This window comes from Camelus bactrianus, chromosome 12 (genome assembly GCF_048773025.1).
Source record: "Camelus bactrianus isolate YW-2024 breed Bactrian camel chromosome 12, ASM4877302v1, whole genome shotgun sequence".
NCBI lineage: Eukaryota > Metazoa > Chordata > Mammalia > Artiodactyla > Camelidae > Camelus > Camelus bactrianus.
Window position 1 is genome coordinate 19,852,203 of NC_133550.1, and position 19,148 is coordinate 19,871,350.

The 19,148-nt window shown below is 42.4% G+C and overlaps 1 long non-coding RNA gene across 3 annotated transcripts in view; it reads right to left on the reverse strand.

Moving 5' to 3' along the window:
- Positions 1 to 19,148, reverse strand: part of LOC123619520 (uncharacterized) — a 108,294-nt gene that overhangs the window by 17,963 nt on the left and 71,183 nt on the right. Inside the window, exon 6 of one of the 3 annotated variants that reach the window (XR_012510630.1) lies at positions 15,115 to 17,454. The exons of the other annotated variants lie outside the window; for them this stretch is intronic. This is a non-coding gene — a long non-coding RNA (uncharacterized LOC123619520). Of the gene's footprint in view, positions 1 to 15,114; positions 17,455 to 19,148 lie in introns of those variants that run through there. 3 annotated transcript variants of the gene reach the window in all.

Genomic DNA, 19,148 nt, shown 5'->3' on the forward strand with positions numbered 1-19,148 from the left:
CAGCATGCCCTGGCTGTGCTCCGAGTCCCTCCCTGTCCCTACCCTCCCACTGATCTTGGACCCACACAGTGTGTCTTAGAATGGAGCCTCCCCGGGCGGCTCCATCTTTTCTCAAACACATAGACCTGGGGTGACCCACTTCTGGGTTCCCAGCCCACATCTCCTAGCACTTCAAGCCCTCTAAGTGGGTCACAGCCTCAACAAAACCCTAAAACGGTAACAGTAGATCTGCCAGAATCCTGGCATGGCTATGACGAGGACACCGAAGAGTCTGGATGACAATCAAGGGGCAGCGATGAGCTGGGGATGAGCAGGACCAAGCCCACTGCTCCCGATTCCAGTTCTGTGCTGCCTCCTAGTGGTCTAACCCTAACAGCCCTACTTCAAAGGCAGAGGACAGAAATGTTCTTCTGTCCCTCAGAAGAAGAAACAGAAGAAACTGATTCACAGGAGTTGAATCCGAAAGAAATCTTCTTGCACCTATCTTACACTAGTTTTCAAACCAGTCCTTCCAAGTATTTTTAGGAATGACGACGCTATAGAGAATCCTTTTCATTTAACTAAAATGGCATGATTGCTTTACAGATAAATTTAAAAGGTCCACTGGAGGATTATTTGGTGCTTTAAAAGGTGGGAAAAAAAGCATACTATCTTTTGAAATACAGTGTAGTACGTGCCACTGGCAAATTATTTTTGAAGGACACCCCAGAATTTTAGCATTCTGCCTTTCTATATGGTATTGTTTGTAAACTTTATTGACCTTCCAGCCTGTGAGAAGGACTCAAATATTGGCAATATAAAACTGCAAACTAAAAACAGTGTTTCTCTTTAAAATATTTCAAAGGCATGGACTGCACTTGGTGTACATTCTTTTCAGTCTCTTCTGACATGTTCCTAATAATACACATGGATGCAAATATCATGTGACAATATGTCGAGTGGAATTGCCACTTTCAATCTGCAGCTCTAGAGATAATTGTCCAAAATTTCACATATATAAATCCCCATATATATATAATATATATACACATATGCTCACACGTATATACATATGCATGTATATATAATTATATATTAATTACTATATTCTACTACATATTACAAAGTTATGTGAAGGGAGAGGCAGGCATTCTGCTCAAAAGCAGACCCACAGATTGTGTAGGATTCGAGTTAAAACCCTGAGTGTAACCTTTCCAAATTCACAAGCCAAGAACAAAACATCAATGTCCTATTTCTTCAGTTTATCCTGAGAGAGGGAGGGTTCTGGTCACTTAAATTAACTTTGCAAAATCTAAGTTTAAATCAAGTTTCACAAAGCACCTGCTACAGCAACAAATGTGAACCCCAGAGGGAAACGGCGGTTCTGTGAACGCCAATTCTTGATTGCAATCTCAATATGGTCTGGGGATCAACTGTTCTTCACAACAGGTGCAACAGATGGTGTCACTCTCCAGCACTCCCCCAGATCTCTTGTTCTGCCCTTTCATCAGTGGGCAAAGAAGCCACCACTCAGTTTGGTGAATTGTGTTCATCTCAGAGGGCAGAGGGCTTTGGTTTTGGCTTCCTCTCCAATGGCCTGGTGTTTCACGGTGAAGAGACCGGAAACTGTCAGGTCATGCTGCTGTCTCTAGGCCAGGAGAAAAAGGAACAGCTCAGCCTGAGGCCTGGGATCTGCTGAGACGTGCTGGGTGTGGTGGTTTTCGTTTCATAAATTCATCGAAATAGGATTTCCTCTGCTTTGGAAATAATGGTGTCGATCGTAGAGGAGAAGAGATATTCTACCTATTAAGTCATGGCGATGTTTGCAGGATGCTCTGACCAAACTCTGCTAAAGGCAGGAATGCCAAAAATATATAATGAAGGGACTCCAACTGAGCACAATAGATGAATCCAGTCGCACATCTGAATAGTCAAAATCATCTAGGAAAAGAAAAATGAGTGGAGGCTTAGAAACAGGGTTTATTTAAAAAGTGAGAATTTAGAATCCCTGATTTTTTTTAATTGAAATACAGTTGATTTACAATGTTGTGTTAGTATCAGGTGTACAACAAACCAATTCAGTTTAATATGTATATATAAAAATGTATGTGTATATATTCTTCTCAGATTCTTTTCCAATATATGTTATTAGGATATTAAACATTGTTCTCTGTGCTATACAGTAGGTCCTTGTTGTTTATATATTTTATATATAGTTGTTTGTATCTGTTAATTCCAAACTCCTAACTCCCTCCCCTTCTTTCCACTTTGGTAACCACAGTCTATTTCTAGTTTGTAAATAAGTTCATTTGTATCTTTTTTTTTAAGATTCCACATAAAAGTGACATCTGATATTTGTCTTTCTCTGTCTGACTTTCTTCACTTAGTATGATCATCTCTAGGTCCATCTATGTTGCTGCAAATGGTATTATTTCATTCTTTTTTATGGCTGAGTAATAGAGAATCCCAGATTTTAAGTCTGAACAGTGACTTAAACTACTCCGAAGACATGAATTGTTTTGATAATGTCAAAGATGTAGGCAGTCACCTATTTCACACATCCATTACTTATACATTAGAGCAGGGAGGCTTCGAGATGTAAAGGACATAAGGAAAATCTTTCTTACCATAAACAGTATTATACTTCACTGATTTACCAAAGGAAAAGGCAGTGCAGGGACACAGCACAGAGTTTTAGCAGAGGTAAAATGCCCAATGAGGTCACGGGAATCCCTAATACAACTTGCCTCATAGATGTCCAATAGCTTTGCCCTAAGTGCTCTCAGTAATAAGAAAATCACCATCTCAAAGGGCAAGTCATTCCGTTTTCAAATAACTTGAACCATTAGACTGTTCTTTCTCATTTTAAGGTGAAATCTATCCCCTGGAACTTCTATGCTTTGGTCCACCCTCTGAAGCTATAAAAATACAATTTTTTCCCCTTCTATGTAATAGTCCACTAGATACTCAAAGTTCACTATTACATTCTGCCTAAGTCTCTCCCCTTTCCTGTATAAACATCCTATTTCCTCAGAGTACTCATAACATAATCAATAATCTTTTCCCCTCATTCTTCCTCCCCTGATTGTGCTCAAATTTGATCTTTTGAAATCTCTAACGTATTCCTATGTCCTGAAACCCTCTCTTCCTCTTTTATCTTTGAGTGTTTTCTCTTAACAACAAGCAGGCACGCATACACCCTCCGTTACCTTCTAGTTTTCATTCTATTTCTCTCCTTTGCTTCAAAGTTTTTGAAAAAGCATTTTGCACTCAGTTTTCCCACTTCCAGAGCCACCGCAGCCTGGCTTCTGTCTTTATGTCCCGCTGACGTCGCGTGTGATAACATCACAGTTGACCTGAGGGTGAGTCGGCAAAATGGCCCGAGCAATGGGCCCTGGTGTCAGACAGACATGGCTTCTTGGATGCACCACTTGCCGCTTGTGTCACCTTGGCAATGTATTTGACTTCTCTCGGTCTTAAGTTTCCTCATTGATAAAACAGACTGTGATGAGGACCAAATAAGACAATGTAAGAAAAGGGTCAAAGCGCCGGGCGCACAGCAGGTGCTCAGCCTCTGGGGGCTTCATCCTTCCTGTTACTATCATTGCTCTCACCAGGGGCTGTCAGACTTCAGCGTGGGTCAGAATCACCTGCTAAGTCTGTTAAAACAGATGCCTGAGCGGGGGTACAGTGTGGCTCAAGCGGTAGAGCACGTGCCTAGTATGCACAAGGTCCTGGGTTCAACCCCCGGCACCTCCTCCAAAAATAAACAAGTAAACCTAACCACCTCCCAAAAAAAAACATACCAGATGTCTGCCCCCTCGCCCCAGGGTCTCTGGCTTAAATCTTTGCCATCCAAGTGTACCGGCAGCACAGTCATCACCCGGGAGCTTCTTAGAACGGCTGCCCCAGACCTCTTGAATCAAACTCTATATCAAACTCTGCACATTAACAGGACACCAAATGATTCTCGTGCACGTTAGAGAAGCACCGACCTAGCCATCTGATATTTCTTCATCCTTATGGCCGTTGATTCAGGAACGTCTGATGCATTATTTCTCCCTTCTTTGAGATGTTCCTTTAGCTTTTCAGACACAATTTTCTCCTGGTTTTCCTCTGATCTCTTTGATTATGCCCCCTCAATCTGATTTTCCCAACTCTACGGCTAACATCCTCTCTTGGGTTCTGTCTTTTTCCTATATTCGCTCTGCATGCTTTTATTGGTTAAGACTAGATTCCACAGCAAGTCAGAGGACCCACCTCTGCCCTGCCCTGCAAAGATAATGGTTTAGGCACTATAAGAGACCATCTCTTTTCCCTGTCCAAGTCCAGATGTGGGCAGCCCACTGTTGTAGGATGACTCTGCTCCACAAAGTGTTCAATTATTCACTCCTTTTCATTCTGGTTTTTCATCCTTTGTGGCTGCCACTCCCCATGTCATTCTTGGTTTAAATATAGTCATCACACCTGCATTTCAGCCACCAGAAAAGAGGAAGGGATGCAAAAAAAGGGGCAAAAGACAGTTGTCAGCTATCTTTTAAGGAAGGCTGCTGGAAGCTGCCACCACATACAACTGATTATAGCTCATCGGCCAGAACTTAGTGATCTGGTCAAACCTAGCTGCACCGCAGAGTGGGACATGCACATAATTTGGCTCAGGTAAAATATGGGGACATGTTTACAATGGAGGTAGGTCAACGAGCGGTCTGCCACACATGCCACAGTTCATCTGCGTGTTCTCTATCCCATGGCACAGAGAACACACTCCACTCCTCCCCACGGGAGACGTGTCAGTTTGCTGGGGCTGCCGTGACAAAGGAGCACAGGCTGGGTGGCCTTAACAGCAGAAACGTATTGCCGAGCAACTCTGGGGGCTGGAAGTCAAAGATCAAGGTGTTGGTGGGGTTGGTTCCTTCTGCGGGCTGTGAGGGAAAGAGCGGCTCCAGGTATCCCTGCTTGGTCTGCAGATCGTCTTCGCGTCCACATGGTGTTCTCCGTGAACGCGTATCTGTGTCCCAACATCCCCACTTTGCAAGGACACCAGTCATGTTGGATTAGGTGCCTAACCCATTTCAGTCGGACCTCATCTTAGCTCGTTACATCTTCAATGACCCTATTTTCAAATAAGGTCACATTCTGAGGTATTAAGGGTTAGGACTTCAACATATGAATTTGGAGGGGGACATAATTCAACCCATAACAAGATACAGCCCCTGTTTTCTATGCAGCTACTGAAACCAAACCTACATCCAGGATACCTTGGGTCAGGTGCCCATACCTGGTTCACTTGGTTGTGGCTGGCACGCTGGAAAAGGACGTAGATGTTACCATCACGACTGCCTGCATCTTCCCAATGGCCAGTGATTATGCTCAAGGTGGTTTCCTTTGGAAGGCGCTGTGCTTGGGCCCATTTGTACCACTGACGTGACTGCTAAAGCCACGGACCATGTCACCCGCCTAACAGTCCCCTTTCTTTAACACAAACATATGTATTTACAGCACTTGCTGCTCCCTCTTTTTTTTTTTCATTATTGAGTAACTTGTTTCATTTATTTTTCTATTTATTTATTTTTATTGACTCATATTTGATTTACGATATCATTAGTTTCAGGTGTACAACATAGTGAATATTTTTATAAGTGATACTCCACTTAAAGCTATGATACACTATTGGCTATACTCCTTGTGCTGTACAATGTATCTTGTAGCTTATTTATTTTATACATAGTCGTTTGTACTGCTTAATCCTCTACCTCTGTCATGCCCCTCCCTACCTTCCTCTCCCCACTGGTCACTACTGGTTTATTCTCTGTATCTGTGAGTCTCTTTCCATTTTTGTACATTTATTTGTTTGTTTGTTTTTTACATGTTTAATTGAAATATAGTTGATTTACAACACTGTATTAGTTTCTGGTGTACAGCGTAGTGATTCAGGTATACACACACACACACACACACACACACACACACACATATTCTTTTTCATTACAGGTGACTACAAGCCATTGAATGTAGTTCCCTGTGCTATCCAGTAGGACCTTGTTGTTTATCAGTTCTGTACATAGTAGTTTGTATCTGCCTATCCCAAACTCCCAATTTATCCCTTTGCTTTGTTTTTTTGATTCCACATATAAGTGATAACATATAGTGTTTGTCTTTCCCTGTCTGACTTATTTCACTCAGCATAATACCCTCTTCTTGACATATCTTCACAGAGAAGCCTTTCTGGACCACCCTGTCTACAATAGCCCTCTTCACTTTCCCATCACTTTCTAGCCCCTCACTGCGTTTTGTTTTTCTTTTGAAATTACCACTGCCTGAAATGGTATTAAATATATGTGTTTATTCTCTGTCTCCTCACTGGAAGGAGCCTTGTCTATTGTGTTCACTTCTGCAGCCCCAACACCTAAAACACAGTGTTCAGTACATTACTGCTGAAGGAATGAATAAACCCTTCATGATTTTGTTTCCCTCACCTAATGCAGACCTTGTAATCTGCAGATGAAAAATATTCTGAGAGTGGGAGAACGTGCCCTCTAAACTTTGCTTCTGGGCTAATATTTCTATGAGTTTATCATTCTGTAACCTATCAGTTAAGTAGGCATAGAGACACAATGGCCATCTGAGGCTTCACCTGGCTTGAGGAATCCACTCAACTTTCTCACCTTCTCTGATAAACATGCACCGAGCCACAGGTTCTCATTAGAACAGTATTTTCAAACTATGTGTCATGACTCAGTAGGAGTCATGAAATTGATTTCACAGATCACAACAATTATTATTAAAAAGAAAAAAAAACAGACTAGAACAGATGTCAGAGTTCATCACGTGTTTTAAGCATAAATGTTGTTTTGTGACATTTTTGCTTTGGTTTTATGTATCTATGAACATGTGTCCTGTGTTACAAAATAAAATGTATTTCTTACTCTGGCTATGGTCAAAAACATGCTTTTATCCTTGGTGAACAGAAAAACAAGGAGCTCATTTTAATGTGACTTTAGTGATTGAATTTTTAACTCATTTCTTCAGTTAGGTCCTTGTAAGGTGAGAACAATGAATTTGGTTAATACGTATTGTTTTTCAAAACAACCTCTGTCCTTGAAGAGCTTGTATGGTAGCATGGAAAGTGGAAACCCTACACAGTGGGGGAGATACAGCCTGAAGCACAATCTTACAGGAGTCCAGAGCAGAGAGCAATTCATCTTGCCAGGAGAGTTTCCAATGAAAAGTGTTCGCAGTTGGATTTGGGAGATGCACATATCTAATGCTCATGAGAAAAACACTGAAGATGAGTTTCGCCTCTTTCATACTTTCGATTCGCCTCCGCCTGGGTGGAGGAACGGTCTTGGACTCCTAGCTCCTGAAGCTGCTTTGCTTAGAGCTTGAGAGCATTTGGATGCATTTAAATATCAAAATATATTCTCTTCTTCATAGTTTTGCATTTGAAATTCTCCACAGGAATAATCAGATAACATACATTTGTTCTGGTACCCACAGGAGTGTAATGAACAATCTTAATGTCGATTTCAGTCACTGTAGCTTAACTCATTTTTTTCATTTCAGACTTGTTTTCATTTATGGAGGAGTAGTCCAATTCTGTGTCTTTCCATATCATGACTATTGATTTTAACATCCCTGATTATGGCACCCATACTTCTGGGGTATGTCAGGATACAGAAAAATCATAAAGGTAAAAAAATCCCTTTTCAGTCTAGGCTTCTTGATTTGGGGTCTCTCAAATATGGTCAGTACACTCAATGATACAATTCACCATGTACTGAGTTGTTACTTGGAGTCAGAACTGTGGGTTGCAAGTGACAGAAACTGGGACGCCAGCTCGCTTTAGAGGTAATGGGAACATGGCCTTGCCAGTCACTAGCTTGGTCTGTCTTCTCGGCTATGCTCTGCGTGTTGCTGGCTTTCATGACACAGCAAGAAACAGATGCCAGTGGCTTTTCTCCTCTTTCCTCCCCACTGCACCACTGAGGAGGGACCAATACTCTCTCTAGTTCCAAGTTAATAAATAAAGAAACAAACAAACAAAAAAAACTGTAGCGTAAGGAAAAGTTTGAATGACCTCAACAGATGTCAGGTACCCTGTCCCAGACCCTAAACTAGATCCAGGATGTGGGACAGTCTTATTTACCCAGTTTCTGTTGGGTAAGCATGCCCAGGCCAATCAAAGTTGGTGACTAGCTGGGATTTGAAAGCAAATGGCAATTTCCCCTTTAATCCTGTGGCTAAAGAGAGGCATTAGCCCATCCCAGGAACAGAGGCTATTTGGGGTCTATGAGAACATCAACATTCACCGCACGGGTGTAATGTGAAATATCCAACTCATATTACTTAAAGAGAATCCAGCCATGCATGCCAACCACCCTTAGGATTCAGCTCAGTTTATTATCAAACTGTTCTGTCCCCAGGTGTAGAAACACAGGTGCTTTGGGGCCCCTTCATGTGGGTCATTCTTGAAGAGAACCGTGATAAAATCTGGCCTTCCTGGTCTTATTGGTTAATGGTTTATAGCGATAGAAGAACAGATTTTAGAAACTACAGAAGGTACTGTCAAAAAACTCTGCAAGAAGGTTTACCTTGAAATTTTCCGTGTAAAAATGCTGATTTGACCTATTCTGCCCATATGGGCTGACCCTCATTCTCTGCTGTTCCTAACAGCTGCTCTGAAGGTCACAGAGGCTGGTGCTTACATAGCTGCTTTAGCAAAGACTGGCCAAGCCAAGCCAGAGCTCCAGCCTTCAGACTGTCTGTTAACCCCTCAACAGCTGTTTTAGAAGCCCGATGAAGGTGACTTGTTTTATAGACAGAAGCTTCTGTTCCAATTCAGTTTCAATCAGAGGGGCTGATAGTACTGACAGTCTCCTTTTCCCTTCCTTCCTTCTTTCTCTTTCTTCCTTCTTTCCCTCCCTGCACCCTCTACCCCCTCCTCCCACCTCTTTTTCTCAGAATTACAATTTCTTGCACATATGGGAAAACAGGTTGATTTTTCAAAAAAATGCTGCCTGGTATGCCCTTTCCTCCTCTCTCGTAATCCTGGACTCAAGATGTTTTTTCACTTAACAACATTTTAATAAAAAAATTCCCTTAACATTAAAAAAAAAATAAGCTCTGGCATGTTATAATTTCTTCTAACATTTTTACTTACATCTGGGGGATCATAATTCAATTTGTCAAATGTTATTGCTCGAGAGATCACAAGAAAAGGTAGATTGCTGACTGTCATTTCAGAGCCACGACACACTTAGGTGTATGGCTGTGACAAGCATATGAGAAACAGACTGGATTCTAGAGAGACAAGAAAGCTGCTCAAGCAACATAACCCACAATTGAGGGGCTCTAAAATATGATAGTTTTACTGACATTATTGGATATAAGATAAATAGCATATAAATATTATTTTAATCTGCTCCAATCAAAGGAATATGAGTAGCTCAAGTTGTTTATTCAATATTTATCATGTTAGGCATGTGCTAGGCACAAAGGTACAGAAGTAAGTAAGACTGACATAGTCCAGGATGATCGTCTTTCTCACTGGAAATCCTGTCGGAATTATTGAATATGATAGAACTCTGACCTTTCTCTGTAACTTGCTTGTGTTGGGGACACAGCTCTGTCCTTCTCAGAGTGCCTCAACGACATCCTCCTTCTACTCGGTCAGCGCTCCACTTACACTGGGATCCCCTCCACTTTCGGACTTAGATGAAACCCCTTGCTGTAGACCATGGACTCTCTTGTCCTGAGCAGTTGCCCAGAGAATGAAGGCGTTGGGCAGTGAGATTCTTTTGAAATAAACCTTTGAGACAGCAGACAGATCGATTCTCCTTCACTCTTTCCCACGAACTACTCCAGGGTATGGTTTCCCCTTCCTGCTCTTCCAGAGACTTCGCGTGTGCTGCGTGAATCCAGCCGGTAAGCCTCCTTTGGGGTTATCATGCTGATCTTGAGATAAGCAACCTGCTCTAAAAGCAATGCTTTGCGCCTTGTCTGACTTCCCTTTTTCCATCACCTCGTTGCCCACGGCTTGTTCCTCTCTCATAAAATGTTAGCATCTTAATCTTTGCTTCGGGTTCTTGTTCTCTAGGAGACACGGGTGAAGAAAACGTTCAAGGCGTCAACTCCTTGGAAGCGACATCAAGTCTTCATCACATGCGGTAATTTCTAATTTTGTTAAGGCAAGAAGTTGAATCATATGCTCATTAAAATTGGAGGATGGGATCAAGTCACTTTGCCAAAGTGAACTCTGAAAAGTGCCCCAAATCCATATCACAGTGGAGCTTGATTGCTCTATATCTACTTCTTACCACATTTTTGGTATAAATCATATACTATAGTGTTCTCAAAAAGCATCTCTATACACCATGCCCACAATAATGCAAACGTGTGTGTAACTTGATGTGTATGTAACGTGGGGACCCTCAGAACTCCCAGCCCTGGAGGCATGCCCTGATCATTTTAATAATCTCAGGATGATGAAATTCTGTATTTTATATGATAGAATTTTGTGGCTCCCACTCATAGCACTATGGCTGGGCTTAAATGTATTTCATTCCATTGTCACATACTGAAATAAATGGGATATTATAAATTGGGATGCAGAACTGTATGTGAATTTTAGAAGATAAAATCCAAGACGCCAAAGAAATAATACGCTTGTCATAGGCTGCTTTGAGATAACATGCCCGGTTCCTCACTTGTTAGGAATAATCAGTTTGGAAAATTTGAGAGACACTGCATGGGTGTACATATGGTTTTTCTCTCCTTTAAATACATTTGTACATCCATAAAGTGAGTATTATTTCAAAAACTGCCCCCATGTCTGTGTTCTAAGGGGACATAGCAGAATTAAAAGGAAGGTTACTTTTTAATTTGGAAGAAATCGTTTTCGTGGGCCTTTTGGTTTGCCAAGTTAAGGAAATCCAGAGGCTAGCCTGGAAGGGAAAGGTTGAAACAGGAGTGAGACTCCTTCCTCAGGCAGTGTAACAGCCATCGTCATGCTGAGTAGGTTGGCAATTCTTGTAGATTATTGTCGAGCTTCCTGGTTTAGCCCCCACCAGCTGGGCTTAAGGGAAAGAAATGTCTGGGCTGTAGACACAGAGGGAGAGGTTGGCTCTCCCAGACTCTCATCTGAGCTGACACTGGCTGGGGGCGACGGAGGAGACTGCCTAGAGGGGACGCCCGCCGAAAGGGAGTGACAACAGTGAGAGCTGGTCCCCAAACTGGGGCTCTGCTTCTCTGCCCCAAAAGTTCCCTCTGATCCTGTGTCCTCGGTGGCGCTTCATGGAGTGAAGGGAGGGCTGCGTTTGGGAGCAATGTACACCTGCGGACCGTTGGGGAAGCGTACAAAAGTGATGCCGAGGTGGCCGGAAATGACTAGGGAAATTTGGGGAGGAGCAGTTTTGCCTAAGAGAGCAATGCCAGAGGAATGTGAGCATTTTCAGGAAGTTCTCGGAACTGCGCAGAGGATTTACATATGCTTGGTTGGATATAATGGGTATTGAGTCATCACAAGACAGAGGAGAATCTTGGGATATAAATTACACATATATGGTATTATAAATCAAGACATGGTATATTTATCACTGAAAGAATACGTGGAGTTAAAAAACACGGATGAGTGAACAAGGTCTGTCTAGGAGACGTGATGCTGCCTCTCTGAGGGGAAAACTGGGCGTGCAAGCGGCATATGGGATTCCGACAAAGGCGTCTTATAGGTTGAACTCTACAGAGCAGGCAGAAAGGGGAATAAAGAATAAAACAGATAAACAACAAGGACCTACTGTATAGCACAGAGAACTACACTCAGTATCCTGTAATAACCTATAATAGACAAGAATCTGAAAAAAGCATATGAATATGTATGTATGTTTGTGTATAATTGAATCACTCTGCTGTACACCTGAAACCAACACAACATTGTAAATCAACTATACTTCAATAAAATAAATAAATAAAATAAAATAAAATAAAATAAAATAAAATAAAATAAAATAAAATAAAGAAAGGGGAATAAAGAGTATAGAGCAACAGGAAGATTATGAGAGTGAAGGCATCAATCTTTAACATCATCTCAAATACCTAGAGAGCTCATTTAAAAATACAAATCCGATCACATCACCCATCTACTGGGGACACATCAATGGTTCTCCATTGCCTATAAGATAAAGTACAAAATTCTTAACGTGTTTGTTGAGACTAAGCTGGGCGCTTATCTCAAACTTTCCAACCCCATCTCTTGTCACTCTGCTCTGTGCTCTTTGCAAGTCAGCCTTTCTGGGTAATTATTCACTTCTTTCTTTCCTTTTTTTCTTTTTTTTGGGGGGGGGGAGCGAGGAGGTTACTTGTTTTATTTATTTATTTTTAGAGGCAGTACTAGGATCAAGCCCCGGACCTTGTGCGTACTAAGTATGCGCTCTACCACTTGAGCGACACCCTCCCCTCATTCACTTATTTATTTATTCACTTTTAAAATTTCAGTTCTTTTGCATCTGGGCCTTTGAACAAAGTTCTTCTTCCACCTGTGTCACTCTTCCCACTCCGCTTCAATTCACCCTTTAATAAAGTATCTGATGAAATGCCATTTCTTTAGGATGACCCTCCTCGGCTCCCCAGATGAGGTCCCCCTGGCTTACGCTCCTGTAGCGCTCTGTACTTCCTTTTTTTGTGTTATTCACCCAGGAAAGACTTATTGAGTCTGGCATTGCTATATGCATGGGAGGTAAGGCAGTGAAGGGACCAGACAAAAATCCTTGTCTTCATCACATTTGGAATTATTCGTCTGTTTGTGTTCTCTGTGAGATGCAGCTCCGTGGCAGAGAACATACCTGCCTTGTTTACCATTTTATATCCCCACGAAATTTTGAGCACATAATGTTGAGCACGGAACACTGCAGGTGCTTAGCAAATATTTGTCAAATGAATGAACGGGACAGAAATTGGAGATTCACTGGGGTTGCGCATATCTCTATCTGGAGGTCTTTAAACACCTTGATGGATAGTTTTAGCACAGTCAATGGCATGAAATAATTTATCAACGTTGGAAGGCTACAAAGCTTGCTGGGAATTATGATTGATATAGAAAGGTAGCTTGACCTGTGAGGGGAATGCATTTCAGGCTTTCTAAGCCAAATACTGATGTTAAATGCTTTAAGAGGATTTGATGTTGAAGGGAGCAGGATGGCTCCAGAGCAAAAGCACGTGGCCCTGGTGGCTTGTCAGAGCCTTGAGGCTGGTCTCCACAAATGCTTATCGTAAGTGGTATTTTACAAACAACCCTATGTTTGTTTGAGAGCAAGCTATAGTTGCAGGATGTTTAGAATTTTAATTTCTTTTATCTCCATATCTGTTAGAGAACAGAAGCAAGTGGGGAAAGCAACTCTGCTTTCAAAAATGTATTTTTTGCAAGTTAGTTTTTAACTACAAATAAATACTGGTTCTGCATGAGAAGCTTGGAAGAATAAAATAACTTTAATTCTAGATGGTAAATTGCTTGAGGACAGGCTCTATACCATTTTTAAGCCCTCGGTACCAAGCATCTGATCCTGGCCAAAGTGAATTATCCTGAAGTATTACTGTTTTCTATTTTCATGAATGAAGAAACACAGTCTCTTGATTGAAAAAAAAAAAGTCAGTCAAACTGCTTAATTTGGTTAACATGGTGACCAAAAATTTTTGTAATTTATAGATTATTTTGATGTTATAGGTATAGCTAGGAAAAAGTTAACCAAAATCAAAATAAAATATTCTAACTAGATTGCCTAATATTTATTTCCAGCCTACCTCTTGCTATAAGAAAATCATAAATACAATAAAATAAAACATATGAAACCAAAGCCAAAAACAGAGAACCTGAAGAAGAAAGATACGTTAAGAAAACATTTCCGGAAAAAGTCATAGTAATTTAGCATGTCACTTAGCTGTGAGTCTCCTGTCAGCCAAGGTCAAGAGGAAAACTGGAAGGAATACATACTTCTTGTCCAGGAGAAGGAAACATCTTAGTTCAACAGGAAAGAGAAACATTTTCCTGGTCCTGAGATAATTTATAATAGAGGTCTCTGTAAAGAGGACATTGAGAAAAACAGGGATGAGATCCTTGAGGACAATATTACAAGCAAAGATGAAAAGACCAGCCTATGTGAGGCCACTGCTTTTCTCAGAAGTGGGTGAGATGAGAAGGGAAGGCCAAATCATGGCTCTGTAAGACCTGCTCCTGAGGGTGAGGTGAGTAGGGTTAGGTTTCTCTGGAATGACATGGCATCCAATTTGGAGAGGATTAAGAACTGAATATTTTGTACCACCCTGGTTCTGGGTATCTCACAGTCCTAGGGTCAGCAGAAGTGCATCAGAGGCCAAGGGTGGGGAAGTGGATGACATCGCGTGACCTTGGGGGCAGCGGAGGACCAGGCCACATGGAAGAGCCCTGACCTTCACCCCTACTCCTGCCTCTGCTTCCACCAGTGACGTTCCTCAATTCCAGGTTTTACACGTAAGGGTTCCTCATAAGATTTCCTTTGAAAGGAAAGTTCTGCTGGGGCATATAAGCCTGCTCTCACCACATGATTGAAAAAGCACCCGCCTGCTCTGGCCCGCTACACCTTATCACCTTTTCCTGCTTGGCTTTTCTCAACAGCACTTATCAACGTTTAAATTATTATATGGTTTCTTTCTTTACTTTGTGTATTGTGATGTGGTCTGTACAGATGCACAGATCAGGGTGGAGAAGGCTGGAGAGCGGGTCAGGCGAAGTGGACAGAAGGAAGCCACTGAATTTTGTTCGCCGTCTTTTTCCTCCAGTTAGGACCTAAGTTCCATGAGGACTGGGATTTTTATTTGCTTTATCCTTGGCTGCATCCTCTGTGCCCACGACAGTGCCTGGCTCATGACTGGTGCTGAGTAAAGATATCTTGGATGAAGGGATATCCGTTGTTTTAACGTGAGTTTAAAAAGGACTACAAAAGTTCAGCAGTTATTAAGCTATTTATAATATATCACCATGGGAGACACTTTTTAAGTGAATTCTCTTTGTATTTCCGATTTATATGAGCAATAAGTGCATGATACGCAATGAATTATATACACGTATATATAATTTATGCGCACGTAGCCTCCAAATGGTATATTTAAAATGATTACATTATTAACACCTTTGAAATGGTTTGCAACAACCAGACTCGGAATAACCATATTTAGAAGAAGACCCTTCCACACAGGCATTTTCTGGATATTAACATAATTCAAGTCATTGAATCATCTTTATTTCATATGCGTCTCACGTGGCTGAGAACCGCATTATCTTCTTAAGTCCTACATATTCCCACACAGAAATCATCATCACATAAAACGCCAAGCCCGACAACATGTATACTGCTAAACTGGTCAAGATTTATCACAGAGACAACTGTTTTGAGCACCCTTCTGCTAGGGCAAAAAAAGAAAGGTCAGTGATTTATCTGAATGGACAGATGGGTCGTAATGTATTCCTTCAAAGTGATCTAATTTGGTCTCTGACAGGCTGTAAAAAGAAGTACTCAGAGAAGAGTGTCCTTCACTGACACAGATGTGGCGTCCAGCGGAGGACTTTCTCCAGCCATCCTGCCCCAGGGGCTGGGCAAGGATTGAGGTCCGCCTCTTTAGGCACTGAGACTGTACAGTCCAGGAATTACAAAGACCAGGAGCAACACCTAGACTCGCCTCAGGGAGTGGCTAGGAAACCAGTGCCATCTGTCAATGTCAGAGGAGCTGAACTCAATGTGGCGAGCATGGCTGAGAAAACAGGCAGGTCTCTGCTGTCCTGGCAGAAATCTTGTGAAGTCTTGAGATGTGGTCTCCATCCACGGTGCTCCTTCTAAGGCAACTTGATGATGTCATGACAGGTCTCCATCAAAGTGAGGGTGGTAGATTGTATTAACACTCAAAATGTTTGTTGCCCCTCCATGGGGTGCTTCTCCAGGAAGGAAGATTTCACATTCCCTCTCTGTTGACATCAGGAGTGGCCATTCGATTTGCTTTGTTGACGAAGTGGGGACAGAAGCTTTAAGAATGAGCCTGTGTTTTGTAATGCTTTTTTTGCCTCTGCCACAGATGCATGTTCCCTGGAGAGGTTGCCCAGGTTCATTAGCCTGGGTCCTCGAGTGAAGATAACATGGTGCAGGGCTGAGGTCCACCCACAGTGAACATATTACATGAATGAGAAGTAGACCTTTGTTGTTGTAAGCCCTTGAGATTTGGGGGTCATTTGTTACAACAGCATAACCTAGCACACCTGACTGATACAAGGAAATCAAATCTCTCACAGTCCTTACTTGCCCACCCTGTGGCAGGAGACAGCTGTTGCTGTGGGCAAATAGTCGTTTTGGAGGGCTCACCAGGCTGATGAAGGTCAAGCAGGAACTGTCGGGTAAATGGAGAGGTAGTAACACGCAACGCTTTGCTTACTGAGAAACTCCTTGACCTTGAAAGTTGCCTGAGCAAGGGTGTACTGACTCACGCTGGTCACTTTGGGCTTCCTGGAAGATGCACTGAAAAGGCAGCCAACCAGGGAACTATTCCAGCAGGACTGTGCCCAGGACACAGAAACCACTGGCACGTTTGGGCTGTTAAGTGTTGCCACGATGTAACAATAACATCTGGAACTGGCACTCTCCGGAAGAGCACGTATTGGAAGCAGCAGGAGGCAGAAGCATTAATAACTGTCAGAGCAGGGCAGACAGGCTAACTTAATGGGTGAGCTCAGTCCACCCAGGGCCCGACGTGTCCTGTCCCTCCCCCTCCACAGGAACTCCTCTAGGAGACACATCAATCATCCAATGACCTAATAAAGTAAGAAGGTCTGTCTGAGTTTTGACACTGGAAAATAATAGAGGACCTCAAATGCAGAGGGAGAGAAATAGGGGGCATTTAAAAATTGCTTTCTCACCAGAATAGAGGAAGTCTAGAGATGAACAAAAAGTTATGCTCCGTCCACAAAGTTGTCAGTTTTCTGAAAATGCCCACAAATCGATGACACTTTACAGAACTACAGAAAAGAGTAAGGTTCAGTGGCATTGTTTTTTCTGCTGGATAGTATCTCTGTTAGATACTTGAATGTTCTCTTTCTGTCATGAGATTAATTTACTGGAGATTAAACTTCTTTTTCTTTCGCATTGTTGCATTGCTACACGTAGTAAGAGCGGGCTTTTAAGAGAGGCAGATTTGAGTTTGAATCCATGCTGTGCCTTCCAGATTCAGGGTTTTGGCAACAAACTTCGTTCCTCTGAGTCGCTTTCTTCAATAGTGTGGTTTTGAGGAATTAAATGAAACCACAGTGTATTAGGGTAGTCAGCACAGAGCCTGACACTGAAGGGCTCAATCCTTGTTAGCTTCCTTCTTTAATCTTTTCAAAGCGTTTAAGGGTGAAGAAGGCATTTGCGCTGCGGCTGCAGGTTCGTCCTGGTATGCTGACTAACAGGATGCATTTGGTAATCACTGTATTTAAAAGAACAGAAGACCATTGAATGTCCCACTTGCTCTATCAGGTGAACTCCATGGCCTCTCCAGCCCAGTGTTCTGCTCCAAACATCTATAAGAAGTTTCCCTGTGGCTGATCGCTGGCTAAGGTTTTTCAGTGACATCTTTCCTTATTCACTAGGGGCTGGTAGTTTGTGTCCCTAGTTAACAGCTCTTGATTGATAAGTATCTGAGTCCCTATTATGCAGAAGGCACTGTGATGATTTCTCTAAAGCTGTCCTTGCCCCCTGCTTTCCCCTCCTCTCCATTTAACAGAAGAAAAGCGTTGCTATTCCTAGCCCACCTGTGTTCTCAATTCTATCCTTTCCAGACCCTCAGGGAGCTTGCTTTGTCCATGATTTCTTCCCTCATGACATACTCCCAGGAGCACCTGCACACGAGTCAGCCTCCTTCTTCAGGAAGCCTCATCCCCAACTTAGGAAAGGGAACAGTCACCCAAGTCCAGGAAGCACAGAGAGTCCCCCACAGGATTAACCCAAAGAGGAACACGCCGAGGAACACAGTAACGAAACTGACAAAAATTCAGGAAGCCTCAGACACGCTGCATCTCAGGGCAAACCACTATGAGGGGATGGAGGGGGGCAGTGTTTGGGGCAATGATCAGACAATTAGCTGTATCTGATGGAGCTGGAGCTCTTTTCTCTCCTCAGTATTGAGCAGTTGGCAGCAAGCAAGCTGGTTGCCTCCAAATTAAAGTTGTAACAACTTCTCAAATAAAGTGAATGTAATTCTGAGTGAGGCTCTAGCATGAGCCGTGGGTCCAGAGAAAGAGTTGCCGCCATCTGGAACTTGAGAACTGGTAGGAGGGAAGGGAACAAGGGACTTCAGCATATCCTCCAAGCATAAAACCATATAGAGCTCAGCCGGAACATGCAGCTGGACGTGAGGGCCGAAGAAGGGCCGGCCCCGCCTACTGGAAGCTGGACCCCTCTTCCTTTCAGAGGAGGGAGAAGAGGTGGGGCATCGGGATGTGAGTGTTTAAACAGGCCCACTACTGTCAATCTCTTTTTTGGACTAGTGAAGAAAACGCTCAAGAAATGGGAAAGAGTTCAATGTTCAACCATGTCGTGATATGGTTTGTGATATTAAAAATTCTGATGTTTTATTTTCTACACATGCCAGTCCTAAAATATCAAGTTTAGGCTATTCAAGATCTATGCATATACTACATGAGTAACTCAAAATTATAAACAAAAATTTTTAATTTGTAAAGCAAATCTCATTCTTTATTGAGATAGTTTTGACCCTTCTAGATCCTTTGTGTTTCCGTGTACATCCATGTACATCAATGACCATTCTTACTCCCCCTTGCCTTTAATACTCCTGACCCACTGATCCATTTTGTTGAACTTAACTCTAACATAAAAAGCAAAATGCAAATATACCAAATGCAAACAGCATGCAAATAATGCAAATATATGTGACTCACGTGCAAATAATGTGAAAAAATGCTGACTTCCATAAGCAGAACACACAGAAGACAGGTAGATGACGTCACAGCTTTAATCTAGAGGCAAATGGGCTTCCTACCAGCTGCGGAGTACAGGGGAGAGAAAAGGGAACCTAACTGGTTCAGCTCCTTTGGATTAGGGCCTTTCATTACCGAAAATGCACCAAAATGCAGATCGTGGGAAAATAGGTTAACTGAGAAG